We start from the raw sequence: 10527 nt of genomic DNA, 5'->3' as shown, positions 1-10527 counted from the left end.
AGGATGGGTAGAGAGCCCCAGGATGGCAGACGCAGAAGGGCCTTCATGGACAGTCTCTCTGCTCATCTGACCCCTTTGTTTGGCAGATGAGCATCTGAGAGGGAGTAAACCATGCCAGAGGCTCACATGGCAGATCTGGGGTCTGACTGGCCTGCAGCCCTCTGGGGTTTCATCAGCTTGGCTTTATCCAAGGCCAGTGGGGGAGGCAAATGTGTTGGAAGACATGATGCAATGCCCCACTCCTGGTGGTGACTTGCACTTCTTTGGCCTGAGCAATAGGAGGAACCTCATCCCCCGCCCCTTCCTGGTCTCCCTCCAGTCTATTTTCCCAGGAATCCTGGGAGCTTCTGAAAATGTAAATCTGACCTTGTCCTTTCCCTGCTTAAAACCTTTCCATGATCCCACACCTAAAGTCTCCAGAGAAAATACAGGAGGCTCAGTTAAAACTGAATTTCAAGTTGGGTATGGTGGCACACAACTGTAGACCCAGCTACTCAGCAGGCTGAGGCAGGAAGATCGCTTCAGGCCAGGAGTTTGAGGCCAGACTGGACAACACAGTGTGACCCTGTCTTAAAAAAAGAACAAAAACTGAATTTCAGATAAACAAAGAATAATGCTTTAGTGTAAGAATGTCCCAGACATTGCATATATGTATTACAAAAATTATTTGTTAGTCATCTGATGTTCAAATTTAACAGGACAACCTGTTTTAATTTGCTAAATCTGGCGTTCCTACATACACTGCCCTCAGGATAAAGGATGAAGCCTATTTTTTCTTTGTTTCTGAAATGAAGTCTGAAAAGCCCAAGCTAGAGTGCCATCTCGGCTCACTGCAACCTCTGCATCCCAGGTTTGAGTGATTCTCCTGCCTCAGCCTCCCGAGTAGCTGAGACTACAGGCACACACCAGTATGCCCAGCTAATTTTTCTATTTTTAGTAGAGAGGGGATTTCACCATGTTGGCCAGGCTGGTCTGGAACTCCTGGCCTCAAGTAATCTACCTGCCTTGGCCTCCCAACGTGCTGGGATTACAGGTGTAAGCCACTGCGCCCGGCCAGGAAAAAGGACAAAGTCTTTACTTAGCCCATGAGACCCATTTGGCCCTGAGCTCATCATTCTGCTCTTCTACATGGACCCTCTGCTTCAGACACAGTTCGTTTGCCTTTACTTGAGAAACTCAAGCCCTCCCTCCCCTCTGTCCTTTGCAGATGTCCTCCCACTGGAACCCTCTTGGTGTCATCTACTCCTCCCAGTGCCCCACAGTGCTTGACCTGACTCATCCTCAGGCCTCCGAAGCATCATCACTTCCTTTTGAGGCCTGAGTCATGTCTCCTCTTGGTCCTCGCAGTACCTCTGTCTATCCTGTTCATGTGGCATAAGGTAGGGGTTCAGCAAACATTTGTTGCAGTGAATTGCTAAATTCCACACCCCCTTACACATTTCCTATCAACAATTTCCCCTCCTTCAGCCAAATCCTATGTGCTCCTCAAAGGCCTGTTAGAATCCCATCTCCACCAGGCCTTCCCTGAGCCCCACAGTCATCCCAGCTCTTTTCTTCTCAGATGCATCTGGTATGTCTCGGTCACGTCCAGAGCAGCAAGCAATTTTTTTTATCCCATAAGCTTGGCAAGCTCAGCAACCCTCAGACTCCCCACCGCCCCCCTCCCCTGCTGTGACCTGTGGTGCTGAGCACTGTGCCTTCCTGCCAGACAGTGCTCAACAAATGCTGGTGAGCTTAGGGGAAGCCAAGCTGAGCTCCTGTGTTGGTGTCTTCTCCCTGCCACTGGCCAATAACTGAAATCCTAACCCAGCCCTGAAGCAAAGCATCTTACATCCTGTGTTCCTATAAAGGAGGCAGGGAGACATCCTTAGTTCCCACTTCATAGGACAGAAAACTAAGGGAGTAGAGGAACCCATTTGTATGAGGGTTCTCTAGAGGGACAGAATTAATGGAATAGATGATATATATAGCCAGGTGCGGTGGCTCATGCCTGTAATCCCAGCACGTCGGGAGGCCGAGGTGGGTGGATCACCTGAGGTCAGGAGTTTGAGACCAGCCTGACTAATATGGCAAAACCCTGTCTCTACAAAAAATACAAAAATTAGCCGGGCATAGTGGTGGGTGCCTTTAATCTCAGCTCTCGGGAGGCTGAGGCAGGAGAATCGCTGGAACCCGGGAGGGCAACAAGAGTGAGACTCTGTCTCAATCCCACAATAGGCTCTCCGCAGGCTGAGGAGCAAGGAGAGCCAGTCCAAGTTTCAAAACAGAAGAACTTGGAGACTGATGTTCAAGGGCAGGAAGCATCCAGCTGGGAGAATGATGTAGGCAGGGAAGCTAGGCCAGTTTCTCTTCACATTTTTCTGCCTGTTTATATTCTAGCAGTGTTGGCAGCTGATTGGATGGTGCCCACCCAAATTAAGGGTGGGTCTGCCTTTCCCAGTCCATTGACTTAAATGTTAATATCCTTTGACAACACCAAAACTTTGTATCCTTCAATCAAATTAAGTTGACACTCAGTATTAAACATCATACCATTGTTCAAGGCTCAGGTCTCTGGACACCATCCTACCCTAGGGTCTTTGCACCTGCTCTTCCTCTGTCCGGAATACTCTTCCCAAAGATCTTAACATAGATGATGTGGCAGATTAAAGATGGCCACATAGGCCAGGCATGGTGGTTTGCATCTGTAATCCCAGCACTTTGGGAGGCCAAGGAGGGAGGATAGCTCCAGGAATAAGTTCAAGACCAGTCTGGGCAACATAGCAAAACCCCACTGCAAGACATAGCAAGACAAAAAATAAGAAAAAAAACAGCCAGGCAGGGTGGCACACTCCTGCAGTCCCAGCTACTCAGGAGGCTCAGGTGAGAGGATCGCTTGAGCTGAGGAGTTTGAAGATGCAGTGAACTATGATCATGTTGCTACTGTCCTGCCTGGGCAACAGAGCAACACCCTATATCTACAAAAACAGTTTTTTAATTAACTAGGTGTTGTGGTGAATGCCTACTCAGGAGGCCAAGGCAGGAGGATTATTTGAGCCTGGGAGCTTGAGGATGCAGTGAGCTATGATTGTGCCACTGCACTCCAGCATGAGCAATGGAGTGAGACCTTGTCTCAAAAAATAAAAAAAATAAAACATACTAATCACAACTTTGGTACACCTCAGAATCATTTTTGTTACTGTCTGCAATGTGGATCACATCTCTTTTTATATAAAATATAGTATTCATAAAATACAAAGATGGGGTTTCACCATGTTGGCCAGGCTGGTCTTAAACTCCTGGCCTCAAATGATCTGCCCACCTTGGCCTCCCAAAGTGCTGGGATTACAGGCATGAGCCACCACACCCGGCCCATCATGTCTCATAAATAAGGCCACAAATTCTTTGCTGCTCCCCCCACACCAAGAAGTGGCATCCCTTTCCCTGCCCTTTGAATCTGGGCTGGGCTTGTGACTTGCTCTGACAACAGAATGTGGCAGAAGTGACCCTTGATGAGTTCAGGAGCCTCGGCCTCCTGAGACCTTGCAAGCTTGTTGCCATCCCCCTCTTGGAATGCTGCTCCTAGACCACCACATAAGGCAGCTGGTCTACCAGCTGGAGGATGGGAGGCCATGTGATAGGGATCTGAGATGCCCCAGCCAACAGCCAGGACCAACCACCAGGACCTTCCAGCTCAGCTGTGACTCCAGCTGAATGAAGCTGCATGTATGACCAGGAGAAATGGGCAGAGGAACCACTCAGGCCAACCAGGCTCATGAAAAATAAGATTGTTGTAAGCCACTAAGATTGGGGGTTTGTTATGTGGCCATAGATAACCAATACAGCTGCTTCCTCCTCATTCGGGTGCCTGCTCCATTCCCCTTCAGTCCTTTCCCTCCCCCCTCAAACCCCCACCAATTGCTGTTTATGCCATTATCCTGTTTTATCCTGTCCAAGGCATTTATCACTGTCTGGAATCATAATGTATTCACTTACAGACCTGTAGTCCATTTCCGCCATGAGGCTGCAGTTTCCATGAGGGCAGGGGCCAGAATGGTTTGTCCCCTGCCATTTCCCTCAAGCCTGTGTTTGTTTATGTCTGGCACAGGGAAGTTGCTGTAATTGTTGATGGAGAGATTGTGTGCCTGCCCCTTGCTGGTATAACACTTGGGGGAGTAGTGTGTCAGGTGGGAGCTCCTGCTTGGTCGTGTCTCCCAAAACCAGCACCCTTGGGAGGGCAGAAGGGCAGGCCAGGTGGCTGGGCTCTGTTTTAGGAGCAAGAGCTTCAGGAAGCCCAAGTTGAGTAGAAAGAAAAGGAAACTGCCGAAATGTTCATTTTCAGCAGGGCTCGGTTTCAGGCCAAGGAAGTTACTGGGGCTTCTCTCCTCCAGGTCAGCTGTGAATTACCAGTAGCCCAGCCACGCCCTCCTGCAAGATCACCAAGCTGAGAAACTGGGCAATGGGAGAGAATGTTGGGGACACTGAGTCACTTCCCAGGGGCCAACTAATTCCAAGTCCCTCGGAGTCCTCTGAGTCTGCTTTTTCCAGTGCCAAGGAATTGGTCCAGCAGCCACAGCTTCAATTGAGGAAAAAATGCATACACAAGAGAAAAAGAATCAGCTCCTGGGTGCCTCTAAGCTACCATTCTGCATTCTGTGGGAGCAGAGAGAGCACCACCATGGTTCAAGCCAGGCTGCTTTCAAGTCAGGTGGACTTGTGTTGGTATTCAGGCTCCATGACTGTGTGACCTTGGGGATGCAGCTTGACCTTCCTGAGCACCAGTTTCTGCATCTATAAACAGTGGACAGTGAAGACTGAACTCCTAAGGTTGTGATGAGAATTCAATGAGAACATGCATGCCCAGTACAGCTTCAAGCATACAGAAACAGTAAAACCGACTGTAGTTCAGCTAATCAGTACTTCTTCACTTGTTGGCACATGGGGTTGAGGGGAAGTGCAAGGTTTGCAGTTAAATGTGGACCCTTCCTGGGGACCAGGGCCACATTTAAGGGTTGCTTGGTCGAGACTAGGGCTATGGTATGAACCCTTGGTCCACAGTGGACTGCCTGATTCTAGCTGGCTTCTCTAACAGATGAGAAGACCACTCGGAGGAGCCCTCAGGGCCTCCAACCCTCCTGGAACCCCCGACCTCCGGTATAAATAGGTCAGTGGTTTAGAGGTAAAGCTCTGACAAGGATTCAGAAGGCCTGGGTTAGAGGCCCAGCTCTGGAACTAATGTGCTGTGTGACATGGAACAAATCATTTGCCTTCTCTGGGCTCTCGTGTCCTCATCTATAAAATGGGTCATTCATCTCTGACTTACTGAACTCATAGGGTTGTTGAGATGATGAGATAATTTAGATGAAAGAGTGCTTTGAAATGCATTCATTGTTTGGTGAATAAAAAGAGGATATATATTAAAACTGAAAGGACCCCTGGATTGTCCAGCAAAGACTCTCTAAAGCCTTTAAGCAAGGCAATATAAATATGAGTTCAAACCCTGGCTTTTCTTAATAACTTGCAAGACTTTGGGCAAATGAGTTAACCCCTGGCACTGCTAGTGGTATGATTTTTCTTCTAAGGGAGACAGGAGCCATGGAGCAAGAAAAGGCTGGAAGAAGCTGCAAGATACAGGGTAGACAAAATGAAGAGGAGAAGCCCGCCAGCCTCTAAACCCCTGGGCAACTGGTAGCAGGGAGGTCCCCACCTGATTGTGAGCTTAGGTGGGGACTACCTGTTCTCTTTTCCACCCCCCACAAGCAGTCCTCTGGATCTCAGCCCACCCTAGGTAGATGGTGACTCAAGTTGTTCTGCAGGGACTGGTCCCCCTGCCTCTGTTGCCATGGCACTGCAACACAGCCTAGCCAATCAGGAAGGAGATGAGTATCTGAGTCTCTGTTGCTAAAGCTGGAACAGGACACCTAGCCAATGGGAAGGGCAGCAGAGTGGAGCCACCATGGAAACCTCAGCAGTGAGGTTCAAATCATGTTTTTGTCTCTATGTCTCATTTTCAGGGGGTAGGCTGGGTTTTCTGCATTCCTTTTTTTTTTTTCAAAGAGCATCTTGCAACCCCAGGAGGATATTCAGGAGTCACGACAGGGGTGCATAACATGAGGCATCTTTAAAGTGTCAGAAAAGACTTCAACTCAGCAGGGCACAGCTTCAGATGAATTATTCCCCCAGATGCTCAGCATCACCTGTGTCTATGATCTTAGCTCATCCCCATAGCTCTACCCAGCCCCATCTGTCCTAGGAAATAACTGTAGGCTGCAGAAAAATCCCCATCCCCAAAGAAAAGGAATGTGGGGTCACCTCCTTATGACCAATAGCTTTGTGGCTTTGGACAAACTTCTTAACCTCTCTTCCTGCAGGCAAGGTAGTGGAGTAGCATAGAGACATGGGTCAGACACAGGGGCTGCCCCAGTGTAAAATTAGAAGATTGGGAAAATGGGCTCTGTGATTCCTTTCAGATCTCACATTCTAGATTTGATGCTTTTTCACCTTCAGACTCTGGATAAAGTGTATCTGCAAGAAATAACTTCCCAAAGAGGAGTGTAAATAGCATCAGTAGACAAATAAGACTCAGGGTACTTTGTGCCATGAAACTGCCAGATGAGGAGGGACATCAGTTTCAGATCTCAGGCCCAGGGTAGGAAACTCACACAGCTACCTGGATACAGAGCCAAGAGTGGAAGTCCTAGCTCCCTTTACCCTGCAACATGCAACCTTTTTAAACCAGTCTTCTTATCCCTGGGTGGACAATCAGAGAGCTGTGCACGCCCACACCTCCAACACCCTTTATTTTGCAAACATGGACATAAAAACAACTGCAAGGGAAAGTGTGTCCCACTCCTTCTCCACTCCCTTCTGGCTTTCATTCTGTTGCCTGGCAACAGTTCTATCCAGAAACCTGGGTGTCATCCTTGAGAACTCCCTCACCCTTATCCTTCCCACAAAACTCATGGTCCAACCATGTCCATTTTCTCTCCTAAATGGCCCTCAAGTCCATCCACTCCTCCCCTCCACCATCATCTCCCCATTCCAAGGTTCCATCATGAATTTCCTGGACATCTACATTGGCTTCCCACAGGCCTCCGGCTTTCACACTTGCTCATCCCATCCCCCGCTTCCATCTTCTATAACCACAGCCAGAATAATCTTTTAAAAATACAAATCTGATCCTGTCACCTGCTCCTTGCTTAGAACCTCTGAGAACAAAAATCAAAATCTTCAGCATGCCCAAGAGGCACTGCATGGTCAGGCCTACTTCTCGACTTTATCTTGCCCTGTGTGTACCCTTCTGTCTTTGCCTGGAACATTTTTGCTCCCCAGTTCTTCTGCTTAATCCTGGTCACCCTGTAGCTCTCAGTTCTATGGTCAATTCCTTGGAGAGCCTTTGCTGACCTTCATGACCAGGTCAGATTGCCCTGTGATGGACTCTCCTAGCACCATGTTCCCTTTTTGTCTGTAGCACTATCATAGTCACAATTTTACCCTTATTTACCATTATTTAATTTATATCTGTAAGCCCTGTCTCACTCGATTTAAGCTTCCTAAATGCAGTGATTTTGTCTTAATTCTCTGCTCGAAACATGGATGGATGGATGGGCAGGAGTTGGATGAACAGGTAGATGGATGGATGAACAAATGGATGGATGCATGGATGTCTGGATGAACATGAGTTGGATCAGTAGGTGAATGGGTATATGAATGAATGTTTAGAACAGGAGTTAAAATAGGTGGATGAATGGATGGATGGATGCATGGATGGACAGAAATCAGATAAATAGGTATATGGATGGATGGGTGTATGGATGGATGAATGAATGAATGTATGTATGGATGGATGGCTAGACACATGGATGAATGGATGGATGGATGCATGGATGGACAGAAATCAGATAAATAGGTATATGGATGGATGGGTGTATGGATGGATGAATGAATGAATGTATGGATGGATGGATGGCTAGACACATGGATGAATGGATGGATGGATGCATGGATGGACAGAAATCAGATAAATAGGTATATGGATGGATGAATGAATGAATGTATGGATGGATGGATGGCTAGACGCATGGATGAATGGATGGATGGGTAGACAGATGGATGGGTGGATGTCTGGATGAACAGGAGTTGGATAAATGGATGGACGGATGGACAAGAATTTGATGAGTAGGTATATGTTTGGATGAGCGTATGGATGCATGAATGAATAGATGGATATATATGGATGGACGGATGGATGTTTGGATGAATGGATACGTAGATGGATGGATGAATACATAGGTGGATGGAGATAGATAGATATATGGATGGATGGATGGATGGATGGATGGGTGTATAGAGAGATGGATACTCCCATTTTCCCCAGCTTACTTAGATCTAATAATATCTCCCTCTAGTCTGTGGCCAACTAATCTTCCTCTTGTTCGTTCAATGTATTACCTGATACACCAGAAATGTGCCCACAGTGCTGTGGGAACCCAAGGAAAGAGGTATTCCCATGCTCTTGAAACATCCTTGAAATTTAGATAATAATAACAGCTACTTCCAATTAACATTTACTACTTGGCCAGGCATGGCTCATGCCTATAATCCTAGCACTTTGGGAGGCCGAGGTGGATCACTTGAACTCAGGGGTTCGAAACCAGCCTGGTCAACATGACCAAACTTGGTCTTTTTTTTTTTTTTTTTTTTTATAAGATGGGGTTTCACCATGATACCAGACTGGTCTTGAACTCCTGACCTCAGGTGATCCACCCACCTCGGCCTCCCAAAGTGCTAGGATTACAGGCATGAGCCACCGCGCCTGGCCCCAAACCTCGTCTACATAAAAAATACAAAAATTAGGCCGGGCGTGGTGGCTCAAGCCTGTAATCCCAGCACTTTGGGAGGCCGAGGTGGGTGGATCACGAGGTCAAGAGATTGAGACCATCCTGGTCAACATGGTGAAACCCCATCTCTACTAAAAATACAAAAATTAGCTGGGCATGGTGGCGCATGCCTGTAATCCCAGCTATTCAGGAGGCTGAGGCAGGAGAATTGCCTGAACCCAGGAGGCAGAGGTTGCGGTGAGCCGAGATCGCGCCATTGCAGTCCAGCCTGGGTAACAAGAGCGAAACTCTGTCTCAAAAAAAAAAAAAAAAAAAAAAAATTAGCTGGGCATGGGGCACCAGTAGTCCTAGCTACATGGGTGGCTGAGGTAGAAAGATCTCTTGAACCTGGAAGGTCGAGGCTGCAGTGAGCTGAGATGGTGTCACTGCAGTCCAGCATGGGTGACAAAGTGAGACTCTGTCTCAAAAAAAAAAAAAGTTACTACTCTGTGCCAGAGACCACTGTAGGCTCTCTTGAGAAGCTCTCACTCCTGTCTACTAATCTAGTAGCAGAAACCAGAAGCCTGAAGGTGTCTCAAAATTCAGCTTAGGTGTGGCCTCCTCCAGGGATTCCTCCCTGGTCAGTCAGCCCTCACCTGATCTCCCATCCTCAGAACTGCCCCAGCATATGAGTCTGGGGTGCTCTTGCTGGTCTTTGCTCATAAACTGCTTTTTTTTTTTTTTTTGAGATGGAGTCTCGCTCTGTCACCCAGGCTGGAGTGCAGTGGCACAATCTCGGCTCACTACAGCCTCTCCTTCCCGGGTTCAAGTGATTCTCGTGCCTCAGCTTCCTGAGTAGCTGGGATTATAGGCATGAGCCACCCACACCTGGCTAATTTTTGTATTTTTAGTAGAGGCAGGGTTTCACCACGTTGGTCAGTCTGGTCTCAAACTCCTGACCTCAGGTGATCTGCCCGCCTGGGCCTCCCAAAGTGCTGGGATCACAGGCATGAGACACCATGCCCGGCCTCATAAACTGCTTTTCTCTGTGAGTTTCTTCCTTTCCACCAGAGTGGAATTCCTTTTCCTAGGAATGGGTAAATTCCCCGGAACGGATGTGCCAGGAATGTATACACTCCCTGGGGACAGATGTGCCAGGAATGTGCCCACATCTCACAAAATGCCCTTTTGTGGCCTGGGTACCCCTTCTTTCTTTTCTTTTCAAAACAGGGTCTCACTCTGTCACCCAGGCTGGGGAGCAGTGGCACAATCTTGGTTCACTGCAGCTGATTTCCCGGGCTCAAGCACTTAATTCTCCCACCTCAGCCTTCCAAGTAGCTGAGATTACATGAGATTACAGGCATGTGCCACCATGCCTGGCTAGTTTTTTTTTTTAATTATTATTTTTAGTAGAGACAAGGTCTCCCTATGTTGTCCAAGTTGGTCTCAAATTCCTGAGCTGAAGCAATCCTCCCATCTTGGCCTCCCAAAGCACTGGGATTACAGGCATGAGCCACTGTGCCTGGCTGGCACCCCTTCTTTCAATCTTCACAGCACTCTGAGGGAGGCATGATTTACCCCCATTTTAAATATCAGGAATCTGATTTGCCCCAGGTAACACAGATAAAAAGTGGTAAAACTCGTGCTGAAACCCAGGTCATTTGAATCCAAGGCCAAAATCCCTAAATATGGCTGCTACACCTGTGCCTGACCAACAATAGAATAGAAT

This window comes from Aotus nancymaae, unplaced genomic scaffold (assembly GCF_030222135.1).
Source record: "Aotus nancymaae isolate 86718 unplaced genomic scaffold, 86718_ANA_hifiasm-v0.15.2.pri h1tg000076l, whole genome shotgun sequence".
Lineage (NCBI taxonomy): Eukaryota > Metazoa > Chordata > Mammalia > Primates > Aotidae > Aotus > Aotus nancymaae.
Note: the sequence above shows the minus strand (reverse complement) of the source record.